This window comes from Heterodontus francisci, chromosome 29 (genome assembly GCF_036365525.1).
Source record: "Heterodontus francisci isolate sHetFra1 chromosome 29, sHetFra1.hap1, whole genome shotgun sequence".
Classification (NCBI taxonomy): domain Eukaryota; kingdom Metazoa; phylum Chordata; class Chondrichthyes; order Heterodontiformes; family Heterodontidae; genus Heterodontus; species Heterodontus francisci.
Window position 1 is genome coordinate 55,132,584 of NC_090399.1, and position 18,048 is coordinate 55,150,631.

The 18,048-nt window shown below is 53.3% G+C and overlaps 1 long non-coding RNA gene across 1 annotated transcript; it reads left to right on the forward strand.

Annotated features, from left to right (window-relative positions):
* The first annotated feature begins 7,210 nt into the window (after positions 1-7,210).
* Positions 7,211-8,048, forward strand: LOC137346038 (uncharacterized). The gene is made up of 2 exons (XR_010968636.1): positions 7,211-7,298; positions 7,484-8,048. It is a non-coding gene; the product is annotated as an uncharacterized lncRNA (long non-coding RNA).
* Positions 8,049-18,048: the final 10,000 nt, after the last annotated feature.

Below are 18,048 nucleotides of genomic sequence, written 5' to 3' on the forward strand. Positions count from 1 at the left end.
ACAGATACAGGGGATTCACTGCTGCAAACATAGACACAGATACAGGGGATTCACTGCTGCAAACACCACAGTTAATAGACACAGATACAGGGGATTCACTGCTGCAAACACCACTGATAAGAGACACAGATACAGGTGACAAGCTATCACATACACCACTGATAATAGACACAGATACAGGGGACTCACTGCTGCAAACACCACTGATAATAGACACAGATACAGGGGATTCACTGCTGCAAACAGCACTGATAATAGACACAGATACAGGGGATTCACTGCTGCAAACATAGACACAGATACAGGGGATTCACTGCTGCAAACACCACTGTTAATAGACACAGATACAGGGGATTCACTGCTGCAAACACCACTGATAATAGACACAGATACAGGGGATTCACTGCTGCAAACGCCACTGATAATAGACACAGATACAGGGGATTCACTGCTGCAAACACCACTGATAATAGACACAGATACAGGGGACTCACTGCTGCAAACACCACTGATAATAGACACAGATACAGGGGACTCACTGCTGCAAACACCACTGATAATAGACACAGATACAGGGGATTCACTGCTGCAAACACCACTGATAATAGACACAGATACAGGGGATTCACTGCTGCAAACACCACTGTTAATAGACACAGATACAGGGGATTCACTGCTGCAAACACCACTGTTAATAGACACAGATACAGGGGATTCACTGCTGCAAACACCACTGATAATAGACACAGATACAGGGGACTCACTGCTGCAAACACCACTGTTAATAGACACAGATACAGGGGATTCACTGCTATAAACACCACTGTTAATAGACACAGATACAGGGGATTCACTGCTGCAAACACCACTGATAATAGACACAGATACAGGGGACTCACTGCTGCAAACACCACTGATAATAGACACAGATACAGGGGATTCACTGTTGCAAACACCACTGATAATAGACACAGATACAGGGGATTCACTGCTGCAAACACCACTGTTAATAGACACAGATACAGGGGATTCACTGCTGCAAACACCACTGTTAATAGACACAGATACAGGGGATTCACTGCTGCAAACACCACTGATAATAGACACAGATACAGGGGATTCACTGCTGCAAACACCACTGTTAATAGACACAGATACAGGGGATTCACTGCTGCAAACACCACTGATAATAGACACAGATACAGGTGACAAGCTATCACATACACCACTGATAATAGACACAGATACAGGGGACGCACTGCTGCAAACACCACTGATAATAGACGCAGATACAGGGGATTCACTGCTGCAAACACCACTGTTAATAGACACAGATACAGGGGACTCACTGCTGCAAACACCACTGTTAATAGACACAGATACAGGGGATTCACTGCTGCAAACACCACTGATAATAGACACAGATACAGGGGATTCACTGCTGCAAACATAGACACAGATACAGGGGACTCACTGCTGCAAACACCACTGATAATAGACACAGATACATGGGATTCACTGCTGCAAACACCACTGATAATAGACACAGATACAGGCGATTCACTGCTGCAAACACCACTGATAATAGACACAGATACAGGGGACTCACTGCTGCAAACACCACTGATAATAGACACAGATACAGGGGACTCACTGCTGCAAACACCACTGATAATAGACACAGATGCAGGGGACTCACTGCTGCAAACACCACTGTTAATAGACACAGATACAGGGGACTCACTGCTGCAAACACCACTGTTAATAGACACAGATACAGGGGATTCACTGCTGTAAACACCACTGATAATAGACACAGATACAGGGGATTCACTGATGCAAACATAGACACAGATACAGGGGATTCACTGCTGCAAACACCACTGTTAATAGACACAGATACAGGGGATTCACTGCTGCAAACACCACTGTTAATAGACACAGATACAGGGGATTCACTGCTGCAAACACCACTGATAATAGACACAGATACAGGGGATTCACTGCTGCAAACACCACTGATAACAGACACAGATACAGGGGACTCACTGCTGCAAACACCACTGTTAATAGACACAGATACAGGGGATTCACTGCTGCAAACACCACTGTTAATAGACACAGATACAGGGGATTCACTGCTGCAAACACCACTGATAATAGACACAGATTCAGGTGACAAGCTATCACATACACCACTGATAATAGACACAGATACAGGGGACTCACTGCTGCAAACACCACTGATAATAGACACAGATACAGGGGATTCACTGCTGCAAACACCACTGATAATAGACACAGATACAGGGGATTCACTGCTGCAAACACCACTGTTAATAGACACAGATACAGGGGACTCACTGCTGCAAACACCACTGTTAATAGACACAGATACATGGGATTCACTGCTGCAAACACCACTGATAATAGACACAGATACAGGGGATTCACTGCTGCAAACATAGACACAGATACAGGGAATTCACTGCTGCAAACACCACTGTTAATAGACACAGATACAGGGGACTCACTGCTGCAAACACCACTGATAATAGACACAGATACAGGGGATTCACTGCTGCAAACACCACTGATAATAGACACAGATACAGGGGATTCACTGCTGCAAACACCACTGTTAATCGACACAGATGCAGGGGACTCACTGCTGCAAACACCACTGATAATAGGTACAGATACATGGGACTCACTGCTGCAAACACCACTGATAATAGACACAGATCCAGGGGACTCACTGCTGCAAACACCACTTTTAATAGACACAGATACAGGGGACTCACTGCTGCAAACACCACTGATAACAGACACAGATACATGGGATTCACTGCTGCAAACACCACTGATAATAGACACAGATACAGGGGATTCACTGCTGCAAACACCACTGATAATAGACACAGATACAGGGGATTCACTGCTGCAAACACCACTGTTAATAGACACAGATACAGGGGACTCACTGCTGCAAACATAGACACCGATACAGGGGATTCACTGCTGCAAACATAGACACACTTACAGGGGATTCACTGCTGCAAACACCACTGTTAATAGACACAGATACAGGGGACTCACTGCTGCAAACACCACTGTTAATAGACACAGATACAGGGGACTCACTGCTGCAAACACCACTGTTAATAGACACAGATACAGGGGACTCACTGCTGCAAACACCACTGTTAATAGACACAGATACAGGGGACTCACTGCTGCAAACACCACTGTTAATAGACACAGATACAGGGGATTCACTGCTGCAAACATAGACACAGTTACAGGGGATTCACTGCTGCAAACACCACTGATAATAGACACAGATACAGGGGACTCACTGCTGCAAACACCACTTTTAATAGACACAGATACAGGGGATTCACTGCTGCAAACACCACTGATAATAGACACAGATACAGGGGATTCACTGCTGCAAACACCACTGATAATAGACACGGATACAGGGGATTCACTGCTGCAAACACCACTGTTAATAGACACAGATACAGGGGATTCACTGCTGCAAACACCACTGTTAATAGACACAGATGCAGGGGACTCACTGCTGCAAACACCACTGATAATAGACACAGATACAGGGGATTCACTGCTGCAAACACCACTGATAATAGACACAGATACAGGGGATTCACTGCTGCAAACACCACTGTTAATAGACACAGATACAGGGGACTCTGCTGCAAACACCACTGATAATAGACACAGATACAGGGGACTCACTGCTGCAAACACCACTGATAATAGACACAGATACAGGGGACTCACTGCTGCAAACACTACTGATAATAGACACAGATACAGGGGATTCACTGCTGCAAACACCACTGATAATAGACACAGATACAGGGGATTCACTGCTGCAAACACCACTGATAATAGACACAGATACAGGGGATTCACTGCTGCAAACACCACTGATAATAGACACAGATACAGGGGATTCACTGCTGCAAACACCACTGTTAATAGACACAGATACAGGGGATTCACTGCTGCAAACACCACTGATAATAGACACAGATACAGGGGATTCACTGCTGCAAACACCACTGTTAATAGACACAGATACAGGGGACTCACTGCTGCAAACACCACTGTTAATAGACACAGATACAGGGGACTCACTGCTGCAAACACCACTGATAATAGACACAGATACAGGGGATTCACTGCTGCAAACACCACTGTTAATAGACACAGATACAGGAACTCACTGCTGCAAACACCACTGTTAATAGACACAGATCCAGGGGATTCACTGCTGCAAACACCACTGATAATAGACACAGATACAGGGGACTCACTGCTGCAAACATAGACACAGATACAGGGGATTCACTGCTGCAAACACCACTGTTAATAGACACAGATACAGGGGATTCACTGCTGCAAACACCACTGATAATAGACAGAGATACAGGGGACTCACTGCTGCAAACATAGACACAGATACAGGTGACAAGCTATCACATACACCACTGATAATAGACACAGATACAGGGGACTCACTGCTGCAAACACCACTGATAATAGACACAGATACAGGGGATTCACTGCTGCAAACACCACTGTTAATAGACACAGATACAGGGGACTCACTGCTGCAAACACCACTGATAATAGACACAGATACAGGGGACTCACTGCTGCAAACACCACTGATAATAGACACAGATACAGGGGATTCACTGCTGCAAACACCACTGTTAATAGACACAGATACAGGGGACTCACTGCTGCAAACACCACTGTTAATAGACACAGATACAGGGGACTCACTGCTGCAAACACCACTGTTAATAGACACAGATACAGGGGACTCACTGCTGCAAACACCACTGATAATAGACACAGATACAGGGGATTCACTGCTGTGAGTCACGCCACTGTTCACAGGCGCTGGTCAAGGGAACATATTCCAGGAAACATCACTGTTTACAGACACTGGTAGATGGGACATATTCCTCAAAACATCACTGTTCATACATAGCAGGACAGGGGACTGCTGGAAACATCACTGCTCAGAAATACAATTCCTGAGGGCTCACAACCAGAAAGGCCATTGTTCATAGACACAAGCCGAGGAGTCTTACTGCAGGAAACACCACTGTTTCTGGACTCAAGTGCAGAGGATCACTACTGGAAAAGCTGCTGTTCATGGACACATGTTCAGAGGAGTCATTGTTCTATCTTCAATACTGAGTGTCCAAAAATTCACAGAGCTGATTCTGAAAGATAGGCTCTTTCCGAAATTGAGACAGAAAAAGTCCAAACAGCAAATTCCCTTTACTATAATGATCTGTTTATTTTTCTGCAAGTAATTCACAGACATTTGCCCTTCATCTCCTTATTTTATTGAGATATCAATCGGGGAGGGGCTTATTCTACTTTCACATGCCCCTAGTATTTCCCACATGTTCTGATGCAGATTCTTTATTTACCCGGACATTTTTCAACCAGCCTAAGCCTCAGTGCTGCGTCTTTTATCTCCATGGGTTCATGACTAGGATTTAATCCAGTGAAATGCCTACCCCTATTATCATCTGGATATTGCCTTTATCACTGATTCCTACATTGAAAATACAGCCTGTGTCAGATATTGCCCAGCATTATATCTGGAGCAGAGTGAGGCAGAGATGGAATCCGTTCAGTTCAGCCATGAGACACAAATAACATTGGAATGGGATATGAGATGCAATTCAGATTCAATGCTGGGAATTCCTGTTATTTTCTACGTTTCAATAATTTAAATATTATTCTCACTGGAGATGTTATGCCATTCTTCAGCTCCTCTCTGAATTTAGTCTGGGTCACTGCATAAATACACGTGTTTGTGCAGCAGCTTAAAAGCAGGAGCATGTAGCTGGTATAGTCTGCGATAGTCATCGGGTCATTGAAACCTGTTAAATAATATTGCTTTGTAATTTGCATTAATAGGAAATATATCACATACGTCATCCATAACAGTATGAAGTTTCCGGATATAGCGAACAGTAAAATGATAGATTTCCTTCTGCTCTCCATCTCCGGATCATTATGATCTATTTCATCCTTTCTGCCTCTCAGCCTCCTGCGGACTCGATTGGCCGCCAAAATGTGTCCAATGGTCAGAGCATTGAGCAGTAATATCAGGAATGTTGGGAGCAGTGGGGTGAGACAGCGGCCAATCCAGCTAAATGCTCTCCATGCAGTTAATGTGTAATACTGCAGCTTTTGATTGCAGGCCCAGGGTCTGTTGTCGATTGTAATGTAGGGTTCAAATGTAAAATACAAAGGAATGTTTTTAAAACAGAACAGCAGACACACAGTTCCTATAACTACAGCTGCCGTTTTCTCGGTGCAATATTTAGTCCTCAGCTTCTGGCAACAAATGGTCACAAAACGATCAAAAGTGAAAGCGACTGTTAACCAGACAGAAATATCAGTGGCTGCACGAATCAGGACATTGTGGAAAGAGCACACAGGGGTGAGTAACAGGAAGGTATTCGGGAAATAATAATCATTAATCCGAAAAAATATCACGTCAGTTATAACGACCAGTAGATCCGCCCCCGACATGGCGACCAGGTAGTGAGTGATACATCTGGAGAGACCGCACTTTCCCCGGGACAGGATCACAATTGTCATCACGTTAGCTGTAAAAGAGAAACGAACAGAAATAGGGAATCACCCACCTGGTTAAAACAAAATAGTCTGATGGTATTTGATGTGAAATATACTTTACTGCAGGAACTGGGGATGGGAACTGAACTCTTTACAGCTGCTAGAATTGTGTAATTGATTGAATTTTACTATCAAATTGCCATGTGATGTATAGAGTTTGGAGTGAATACATTTAAATCTTTTAGAAAAGACCATAGACTGATCAAATACATACTTTTGAAATTCCAGTTCAGCTGCTCTCGTTCCATTACAAACTCTATCGAAAGTGCGGTGGAAACACAGCAGAGCTCGGGGTAAATTTCTGGTCATTTAACTATACGAGTAAATGAACAGCGAGGTAATGAAATATAAATAATTGTCAGAAGTAGCAGCTCAGTGAAGGAAACACAAATAAACCAATAAAAAGAAAACACAAGGAAACTAACTGAAAATAAGTAATACATTATCAATTATAAATTGGGAGATAAATGGTCGATGGGGAACAATGAAAAATAAAAAGGCTCAAAACGTGTTCAATGCTAAACGGAGAACAGCAAGAATGAGATCAAACGGCGGGGTTTAGTTCCTGAGTAGGAGAGGGGAGTAGATACCTGGTGAGGGAACTGGCTCATAGTCGTTAGGTTCTATTCTTAGACTAGTTGTAATGACTAAAGACAGGTGAAGAAAACAGCTGGTAAACAACATATTAGATAAATAATTGGTATGATTGAACTCGGTCACTTAGCATCAAATTAACAATACAGATGGTGACACGATTTTCCTTCTCTGTAAATCCCAGACACTCCCATCAGCGACCTGAACAGTGCAAAACCATCTGGACAAAATCCAACAATGGCTACAAGGTGGGGAAGCTGAGAGTTGAGCAGCAACAAACAACAATACTTTACCTGTGGATCCCAGGAACAAAGGAACTTTCTAAAGCAGACGATCGAGGAAGGACAACAATCCCGTCCTCGCTGTCCTCACCTCTGATATTGCAGGAAAATTCAGAGGCAGATGACGGTGACTATCTCGAGGTCCCTGCAAAGATCAGCTCAAGTGAAAACAGAGCTTACATAGCAAGCTAGGTACCGACCGAGAGTTAGCTTCAGAGAGAATGACTGAGAAGGAGTTCCATCTGAACTGGATGAATCACTCTGTCATATTAAACAGGTACATCAGTTAAATGGAGAATCCCTCTCCCTGGTGTGAAAGACTGTTCTGAAAGCTATTCCAGAGGATCAGGACAATATATATAACTGAGCTCCAGAACAAACAATCAACAATGTAAGAGATACTTTGAATAGTTTGACTCGGATACATTTGATGTGCAGGATAGTGTGAAATATAACAGTTGGTCAATTTGCTATGTGTAAAGAGTGTCATTGATTAATTTGTATAGAAAGAGGTTAAACCGGAGAGTGAGATTGAGAGAGAGTACAAGATAGTCCAGAGACATCCCTGTACTGAATATACATCCTGAGCAGTATAGGGCAGCTGGTGCAGAAATAATTAACTGTATTCCTCTAGAACTGACGTTGATAGTAAACTCTTAGATGCAAATTATATCCCATGCGTTTTGGAGTGCATAAACTTAATCTAATGTTTTGGTGTGTGTGTATGTGTTTGTGTGTCTGTGTATGTCTGTATTTGTGTGCGTGTTTGCATGTGTGTATGTGTTTGCGCGTCTGTGTCTATGTTTTTAGCATGTGTATGTATGTGTTTGTGTGTGTTTTTGTGTGTGTATATGTTTGCATGTTTGTGTGTATGTGTGTTTGCATGTGTGTGTTTGCATGTGTGCGTGTATGCTTGCGTGCGTTTGTGGGTATGTATGTGTTTGTGGTGTGTGTTTGTGTGTGTGTATATGTTTGCATGTTTGTGTGTATGTGTGTTTGCTGTGTGGGTATGTCTGTGTCTATATGTGTTTGTGTGTGTATATATGTGTTTGCGTGCCTTTATGTGTTCGTGTGTGTTTGATTGCGTGCGTGTGTGTTTGATTGCATGTGTGTGTGTTTGCATGTATGTGTGGGCGCGCGCTGGGCGGGGGGAGAGGTGGTGGATGTTGGTGTGTGCTCGCTGGGGGGGTGGAGGTGGTGGGTTGTTGTGGGTGCGTGCGCGCTGGGCGGGGGGAGCTGGTGGATGTTGTGGGTGCGTGTGTGCTGGGCGGGGGGGAGGTGGTGGTTGTTGTGTGCGTATGTTGTGGGCGAGGGGAGGTGGTGGTTGTTTGTGTGTGTGTGTGTGCTGGGTGGGGGGAGGTGGTGGTTGTTGTGTGTGTGTGTTGTGGGCGAGGCGAGGTGGTGGTTGTTTGTGTGTGTGCGCTAGGTGGGGGGAGGTGGTGGTTGTTTGTGTGTGTGTGTGCTGGGTGGGGGAGGTGGTGGTTGTTGTGGGTGTGTGTGTGCTGGGCGGGGGGAGGTCGTGGTTGTTGTGTGTGTGTGCTGGGCGGGGGGAGGTGGTGGTTGTTGTGTGTGTGTGCTGGGCGGGGGGAGGTGGTGGTTGTTGTGTGTGTGTGTGTGCTGGGTGGGGGGAGGTGGTGGTTGTGTGTGTGTGTGCTGGGTGGGGGGAGGTGGTGGTTGTGGGTGTGTGTGCTGGGTGGGGGGAGGTGGTGATTGTGTGTGTGTGTGCTGGGCGAGGGGAGGTGGTGGTGGTTGTTTGTGTGTGTGTGTGCTGGGCGGGGTTGGGTGGTGGTTGTTTGTGTGTGTGTGCTGGGCGAGGGGAGGTGGTGGTGGTTGTGTGTGTGTGTGTGTGTGCTGGGCGAGGGGAGATGGTGGTTGTTTGTTTGTGTGTGTGTGCTGGGCGAGGGGAGGTGGTGGTTGTTTGTGTGTGTGTGTGTGCTGGGCGAGGGGAGGTGGTGGTTGGTGTGTGTGTGTGTGTGCTGGGCGGGGGGAGGTGGTTGTTGTGTGTGTGTGTGTGCTGGGCGGGGGGAGGTGGTGGTTGTTGTTTGTGTGTGTGTGCTGGGCGAGGGGAGGTGGTGGTTGTTTGTGTGTGTGTGTGTGCTGGGCGAGGGGAGGTGGTGGTTGGTGTGTGTGTGTGTGTGCTGGGCGGGGGGAAGTGGTTGTTGTGTGTGTGTGTGTGTGTGTGTGTGTGTGCTGGGCGGAGGGAGATGGTGGTTGTTTGTGTGTGTGTGCTGGGCGGGGGGAGGTGGTTGTTGTGTGTGTGTGTGTGCTGGGCGGGGGGAGGTGGTGGTTGTTGTTTGTGTGTGTGTGCTAGGCGAGGGGAGGTGGTGGTTGTTTGTGTGTGTGTGCTGGGCGAGGGGAGGTGGTGGTTGTTTGTGAGCGTGTGCTGCGCGAGGGGAGGTGGTGGTTGTTGTGTGTGGGTGTGCTGGGTGGGGGCAGGTGGTTGTTTTGTGTGTGTGTGTGTGTGCTGGGCGGAGGGAGATGGTGGTTGTTTGTGTGTGTGTGCTGGGCGGAGGGAGGTGGTGGTTGTTGTGTGTGTGTGTGCTGGGCGGGGGGAGGTGGTGTTTGTCTGTGTGTGTGTGCTGGGCGGGGGGAGGTGGTTGTTGTGTGTGTGTGTGCTGGGCGGGGGGAGGTGGTGGTTGTTTGTGAGCGTGTGCTGCGCGAGGGGAGGTGGTGGTTGTTGTGTGTGTGTGTGCTGGGTGGGGGCAGGTGGTTGTTGTGGGTGTGTGTGTGCTGGGTGGGGGGAGGTGGTGGTTGTTTGTGTGTGTGTGTGTGCTGGGCGAGGGGAGGTGGTGGTTGTTTGTGTGTGTGTGTGCTGGGCGGGGGGGAGGTGGTGGTTGTTTGTGTGTGTGTGCTGGGCGAGGGGAGGTGGTGGTTGTTGTGTGTGTGTGTGTGTGTGTGCTGGACGGGGGGAGGTGGTGGTTGTGTGTGTGTGTGTGCTGGGCGAGGGGAGGTGGTGGTTGTTTGTGTGTGTGTGTGCTGGGCGAGGGGAGGTGGTGGTTGTTGTGTGTGTGTGTGTGTGTGTGCTGGACGGGGGGAGGTGGTTGTTGTTGTGTTTGTGTGTGTGCTGGGTGGGGGCAGGTGGTTGTTGTGGGTGTGTGTGTGCTGGGTGGGGGGAGGTGGTGGTTGTTTGTGTGTGTGTGTGTGCTGGGCGAGGGGAGGTGGTGGTTGTTTGTGTGTGTGTGTGCTGGGCGGGGGGAGGTGGTGGTTGTTTGTGTGTGTGTGCTGGGCGAGGGGAGGTGGTGGTTGTTGTGTGTGTGTCTGTGTGTGTGCTGGACGGGGGGAGGTGGTGGTTGTGTGTGTGTGTGTGCTGGGCGAGGGGAGGTGGTGGTTGTTGTGTGTGTGTGTGTGCTGGGCGAGGGGAGGTGGTGCTTGTTGTGTGTGTGTGTGTGTCTGTGTGCTGGACGGGGGGAGGTGGTTGTTGTGGGTGTGTGTGTGCTGGGCGAGGGGAGGTGGTTGTTGTGTGTGTGTATGTGCTGGGCGAGGGGAGGAGGTGGTTGTTGTGTGTGTGTATGTGCTGGGCGAGGGGAGGTGGTGGTTGTTGTGTGTGTGTGTGTGTGCTGGACGGGGGGAGGTGGTTGTTGTGTGTGTGTGTGTGTGTGTGCTGGGCGAGGGGAGGTGGTGGTTGTTGTGTGTGTGTGTGTGTGTGCTGGACGGGGGGAGGTGGTGGTTGTTTGTGTGTGTGTGCTGGGCGAGGGGAGGTGGTGGTTGTTTGTGTGTGTGTGCTGGGCGAGGGGAGGTGGTGGTTGTTTGTGTGTGTGTGCTGGGCGAGGGGAGGTGGTGGTTGGTGTGTGTGTGTGTGTGTGTGCTGGACGGGGGGAGGTGGTGGTTGTTTGTGTGTGTGTGCTGGGCGAGGGGAGGTGGTGGTTGTTTGTGTGTGTGTGCTGGGCGAGGGGAGGTGGTGGTTGGTGTGTGTGTGTGTGTGCTGGGTGAGGGGAGGTGGTGGTTGTTGTGTGTGTGTGTGTGTGTGTGTGTGTGTGTGCTGGACGGGGGGAGGTGGTTGTTGTGTGTGTGTGTGCTGGGCGAGGGGAGGTGGTGGTTGTGTGTGTGTGTGCTGGGCGAGGGGAGGTGGTGGTTGTTGTGTGTGTGTGTGCTGGGCGGTGGGAGGTGGTTGTTGTGTGTGTGTGTGTGCTGGGCGGGGGGAGATGGTTGTTGTGGGTGTGTGTGCTGGGCGGTGGGAGGTGGTTGTTGTGTGTGTGTGTGTGCTGGGCGGGGGGAGGTGGTGGTTGTTGTGTGTGGGTGTGCTGGGCGGGGGGAGATGGTTGTTGTGGGTGTGTGTGCTGGGCGGGGGGAGGTGGTTGTTGTGTGTGTGTGCTGGGCGAGGGGAGGTGGTGGTTGTTGTGTGTGTGTGTGTGCTGGGCGAGGGGAGGTGGTGGTTGTTTGTGTGTGTGTGCTGGGCGAGGGGAGGTGGTGGTTGTTTGTGTGTGTGTGCTGGGCGAGGGGAGGTGGCGGTTGGTGTGTGTGTGTGCTGGGCGGGGGGAGGTGGTGGTTGTTTGTGTGTGTGTGTGCTGTGTGGGGGGAGGTGGTGGTTGTTTGTGTGTGTGTGCTGGGTGGGGGGAGGTGGTGGTTGTTTGTGTGTGTGTGCTGGGTGGGGGGAGGTGGTGGTTGTTTGTGTGTGTGTGCTGGGCGGGGGGAGGTTGTGGGTGTGTGTGTGTGTGTGCTGGGCGGGGGGAGGTGGTGGTTGTTTGTGTGTGTGTGTGCTGGGCGGGGGGAGGTGGTGGTTGTTTGTGTGTGTGTGTGCTGGGCGGGGGGAGGTTGTGGTTGTTGTGTGTGTGCCGGGCGAGGGCAGGTGGTGGCTGTTGTGTGTGGGTGCTGGGCGGGGGGAGGTTGTGGTTGTTTGTGTGTGTGTGTGCTGGGCGGGGGGAGGTGGTGGTTGTTGTGTGTGTGTGTGTGCTGGGCGGGGGGAGGTTGTGGTTGTGGGTGTGTGTGTGTGCTGGGCGGGGGGAGGTGGTGGTTGTTGTGTGTGTGTGCTGGGCGAGGGCAGGTGGTGGCTGTTGTGTGTGGGTGCTGGGCAGGGGGAGGTGGTGGTTGTTTGTGTGTGTGTGCTGGGCGAGGGGAGGTGGTGGTTGTTGTGTGAGTGTGTGCTGGGCGGGGGGAGGTGGTGGTTGTGTGTGTGGGTGCTGGGCGGGGGGAGGTGGTGGTTGTGTGTGTGGGTGCTGGGTGGGGGGAGGTGGTGGTTGTTGTGTGTGTGTGTGTGTGCTGGGCGGGGGGAGGTGGTGGTTGTTGTGTGTGTGTGTGCTGGGCGGGGGGAGTTGGTGGGTAGTTGTGTGTGTGTGTGTGCTGGGTGGGGGGAGGTGGTGGTTGTTGTGTGTGTGTGTGCTGGGCGGGGGGAGGTGGTGGGTTGTTGTGTGTGTGTGTGCTGGGCAGGGGGAGGTGGTGGGTTGTTGTGTGTGTGTGTGCTGGGCAGGGGGAGGTGGTGGGTTGTTGTGGGTGTGTGTCTGCTGGGCGAGGGGAGGTGGTGGGTTGTTGTGTGTGTGTGTGCTGGGCAGGGGGATGTGGTGGGTTGTTGTGGGTGTGTGTGCTGGGCGAGGGGAGGTGGTGGTTGTTGTGTGTTTGTGTCTGCTGGCCGGGGGTTGGTGGTGGTTGTTTGTGTGTGTGTGTGTGTGCTGGGCGGGGGGAGGTGGTGCTTGTTGTGATGTGTGCGCTGAGCGAGTGGAGCTGGTGGTTGTTGTATGTGTGTCTGTTGGGCGGGGGGAGGTGGTGGGTTGTTGTGGGTGTGCGTGTGCTGGGCGGGGGGAGGTGGTGGCTGTTGTGGGTGTGTGTGCTGAGCGGGGGGAGGTGGTGGCTGTTGTGGGTGTGTGTGTGCTGGCCGGGGTGAGGTGGTGGATTGTTGTGGGTGTGTGTGTGCTGGCCGGGGTGAGGTGGTGGTTGTTGTGGATGTGTGTGTGCTGGGCGGGGGGAGTTGGTTGTTGTGTGTGTGTGTGCTGGGCGGGGGGAGGTGGTGGTTGTTGTGTGTGTGTGTGCTGGGCGGGGGGGAGGTGGTGGTTGTTGTGTGTGTGTGTGCTGGGCGGGGGGAGGTGGTGGGTTGTTTGTGTGTGTGCTGGGCGGGGGGAGGTGGTGGTTGTTGTGAGTGTGTGTGTGCTGGGCGGGGGGAGGTGGTGGTTGTTGTGAGTGTGTGTGTGTGCTGGGCGGGGGGAGGTGGTGGTTGTTGTGAGTGTGTGTGTGTGTGCTGGGCGGGGGGAGGTGGTGGGTTGTTTGTGTGTGTGTGTGTGCTGGGCGGGGGGAGGTGGTGGGTTGTTTGTGTGTGTGTGTGTGCTGAGCGGGGGGAGGTGGTGGGTTGTTTGTGTGTGTGTGTGTGCTGGGCGGGGGGAGGTGGTGGGTTGTTTGTGTGTGTGCTGGGCGGGGGGAGGTGGTGGTTGTTGTGAGTGTGTGTGTGCTGGGCGGGGGGAGGTGGTGGTTGTTTGTGTGGGTGCTGGGCGAGGGGAGCTTTTGGGTTGTTTGTGTGTGTGCTGGGCGGGGGGAGGTGGTGGTTGTGGGTGTGTGTGTGCTGGGCGGGGGGAGGTGGTGGGTAGTTGTGTGTGTGTGTGTGCTGGGCGGGGGGAGGTGGAGGGTTGTTTGTGTGTGTGGTGGGCGGGGGGAGGTGGTGGTTGTGGGTGTGTGTGTGCTGGGCAGGGGGAGGTGGTGGGTAGTTGTGAGTGCGTGTGCTGGGCGGGGGGATGTGGTGGTTGTTTGTGTGCGTGCTGGGCGGGGGCAGGTGGTGGTTGTGTGTGTGTGTGTGTGTGTGTGCTGGGCGGGGGGAGGTGGTGGTTGTTGTGTGTGTGTGTGCTGGGTGGGGGGAGGTGGTGGTTGTGTGTGTGTGTGCTGGGCGAGGGGAGGTGGTGGTTGTGTGTGTGTGTGTGTGTGCTGCGCGGGGGGAGGTGGTGGTTGTTTGTGTGTGCTGGGTGGGGGGGAGGTGGTTGGTGTTGTGTGTGCTGGACGGGGGGAGGTGGTGGTTGTTTGTGTGTGTGCTGGGCGGGGGGAGGTGGTTGGTGTTGTGTGTGCTGGGCGGGGGGAGGTGGTGGGTTCTTGTGTGTGTGTGTGCTGGGCGGGGGGAGGTGGTGGTTGTTTGTGTGTGTGCTGGGCGGGGGGAGGTGGTGGTTGTGGTGTGTGTGTCTGCTGGGCGGGGGGAGGTGGTTGTGGTGTGTGTGTCTGCTGGGCGGGGGGAGGTGGTTGTTGTGGTGTGTGTTCTGGGTGGGGGGAGGTGGTGGTTGTTGTGGGTGTGTGCCTGCTGGCCGGGGGGAGGTGGTGGTTGTTGTTGGTGTGTGTGTGCTGGCCGGGGGGAGGCGGTGGGTTGTTGTGTGTGTGTGTGCTGGCCGGGGGGAGGTGGTGGGTTGTTGTGGGTGTGTGTGTGCTGGCCGGGGGGAGGTGGTGGGTTGTTGTGTGTGTGTGTGTGCTGGCCGGGGGGAGGTGGTGGTAGTTGTTGGTGTGTGTGTGCTGGCCGGGGGGAGGTGGTGGGTTGTTGTGGGTGTGTGTGTGCTGGCCGGGGGGAGGTGGTGGGTTGTTGTGTGTGTGTGTGTGTGTGCTGGCCGGGGGGAGGTGGTGGTTGTTGTGGGTGTGTGCCTGTGGCCGGGGGGAGGTGGTGGGTTTTTGTGGTTGTGTTTGTGTGCTGGGCGGGGGGAGGTGGTGGGTTGTTGTGTGTGTGTGTGTGCTGGCCGGGGGGAGGTGGTGGTAGTTGTGGGTGTGTGTGTGCTGGCCGGGGGGAGGTGGTGGGTTGTTGTGGGTGTGTGTGTGCTGGCCGGGGGGAGGTGGTGGGTTGTTTGTGTGTGTGCTGGGTGGGGGGAGGTGGTGGGTTGTTGTGTGTGTGTGTGTGTCTGCTGGGCGAAGGGAGGTGGTGGTTGTTGTGGGTGTGTGTGCTGGGCAGGGGGAGGTGGAGGTTGTTTGTGTGTGTGCTGGGCGGGGGGAGGTGGTGGGTTGTTGTGGGTGTGTGTCTGCTGGGCGGGGGGAGGTGGTGGTTTGTTTGTGTGTGCTGGGCGGGGGGAGGTGGTGGGTTGTTGTGTGTGTGTGTGTGTGCTGGGCGGGGGCAGGTGGTGGTTGTGTGTCTGCTGGGTGGGGCGAGGTGGTGGTTGTGTGTGTGTGTGTGTGTGTGCTGGGCGGGGGGAAGTGGTGGTTGTTGTGGGTGTGTGTGTGCTGGCCGGGGGGAGCTGGTGGGTTGTTGTGGGTGTGTGTGTGCTGGGCGGGGGGAGGTGGTGGGTTGTTGTGGGTGTGTGTGTGCTGGCCGGGGGGAGGTGGTGGGTTGTTGTGGGTGTGTGTGTGCTGGCCGGGGGGAGGTGGTGGGTTGTTGTGGGTGTGTGTGTGCTGGGCGGGGGGAGGTGGTGGGTTGTTGTGGGTGTGTGTGTGCTGGGCGGGGGGAGGTGGTGGGTTGTTGTGGGTGTGTGCTGGGCGGGGGGAGGTGGTGGGTTGTTGTGTGTGTGTGCTGGGCGGGGGGAGGTGGTGGTTTTTGTGTGTGTGTGTGCTGGGCAGGGGGAGGTGGTGGTTGTTGTGTGTGTGTGTGCTGGGCGGGGGGAGGTGGTGGTTTTTGTGTGTGTGTGTGCTGGGCAGGGGGAGATGGTGGTTGTTGTGTGTGTGTGCTGGGCGGGGGGAGGTGGTGGTTGTTGTGTGTGTGTGTCTGCTGGGCGGGGGGAGGTGGTGGTTTTTGTGTGTGTGTGTGCTGGCCGGGGGGAGGTGGTGGCTGTTGTGTGTGTGTGTGTGCTGGGCGGGGGGAGGTGGTGGTTGTGTGTGTGTGTGTGTGCTGGTCGGAGGGAGGTGGTGGCGGATGTGGGTGCGTGTGCTGGGCGGGGGGAGGTGGTGGTTGTTGTGTGTGTGTGTGTGGTTTGCTCGGCGGGGGGAGGTGGTGGTTGTTATGTGTGTGGGTGCTGGGTGGGGGGAGGTGGTGGTTGTTGTGTGTGGGTGTGTGTGTGATGGGTGGGGGGAGGTGGTGGTTGTGTGGGTGTGCTGGGCGAGGGGAGGTGGTGGTTCTTGTGTGTGGGCGTGTGGTTTGCTCGGCGGGGGGAGGTGGTGGTTGTTATGTGTGTGGGTGCTGGGTGGGGGGAGGTGGTGGTTGTTATGTGTGTGGGTGCTGGGTGGGGGGAGGTGGTGGTTGTTATGTGTGTGAGTGCTGGGTGGGGGGAGGTGGTGGTTGTGTGTGTGTGTGCTGGGCTGGGGGAGGTTGTGGTTGTGGGTGTGTGCTGGGCGGGGGGAGGTGGTGGTTGTTATGTGTGTGGGTGCTGGGTGGGGGGAGGTGGTGGTTGTTATGTGTGTGGGTGCTGAGTGGGGGGAGGTGGTGGTTGTTTGTCTGTGTGTGTGTGCTGGGCTGGGGGAGGTTGTGGTTGTGGGTGTGTGCTGGGCGGGGGGAGGTGGTGGTTGTGTGTGTGTGTGTGCTGGGTGGGGGGAGGTGGTGGTTGTTTGTGTGTGTGTGCTGGGCGAGGGGAGGTGGTGGTTGTTTGTGTGTGTGCTGGGCGAGGGGAGGTGGTGGTTGTGTGTGTGTGTGTGCTGGGCGGGGGGAGGTGGTGGTTGTGTGTGTGTGTGCTGGGCGAGGGGAGGTGGTGGTTGTGTGTGTGTGTGTGCTGGGTGGGGGGAGGTGGTGGTTGTTTGTGTGTGTGTGCTGGGCGAGGGGAGGTGCTGGTTGTTTGTGTGTGTGTGCTGGGCGGGGGGAGGTGGTGGTTGTGTGTGTGTGTGCTGGGCGAGGGGAGGTGGTGGTTGTTTGTGTGTGTGTGCTGGGCGGGGGGAGGTGGTTGTTTGTGTTGTGCTGGGTGGGGCGAGGTGATGGTTTGTTGTGTGCGTGTGTGTGTGTGTGCTGGGCGTGGGGAGGTGGTGGTTGTTTCTGTGTGTGTGCTGGGCGGGGGGAGGTGGCGGTTGTTGTGTGTGTGTGTGTGCTGGGTGGGGGGAGGTGGTGGTTGTGTGTGTGTGTGTGTGCTGGGCAGGGGGAGGTGGTGGTTTGTGTTTGTGCTGGGCGGGGGGAGGTGGTGGTTGTTGTGTGTGTGTGTGCGCTGGGCGGGGGGGAGGTGGTTGTTGTGTGTGTGTGTGCTGGGAGGGGGGAGGTGGTGGTTGTGTGTGTGTGTGTGTGCTGGGCGGGGGGAGGTGGTGGTTGTTGTGTGTGTGTGTGTGCTGGGCGGGGGGTGGTGATGGTTTGTTGTTTGTTTGTGTGTGTGTGCTGGGCGGGGGGGAGGTGGTTGTTGTGTGTGTGTGTGTGCTGGGTGGGGGGGAGGTGGTTGTTGTGTGTGTGTGTGTGTGATGTGTGCTGGGTGGGGGGAGGTGGTTGTTGTGGGTGTGTGTGTGATGGGTGGGGGGAGGTGGTGGTTGTTGTGGGTGTGTGTGTGCTGGGTGGGGGGAGGTGGTGGTTGTGTGTGTGGGTGCTGGGTGGGGGGAGGTGGTGTTTGTTGTGTGTGTGTGTGCTGGGCGAGGGTAGGTGGTGGTTGTTTGTGTGTGTGTGCTGGGAGAGGGGAGGTGGTGGTTGTTGTGTGTGTGTGTGCTGGGCGGGGGGAGGTGGTGGGTTGTGTGTGTGTGTGCTGGGCGG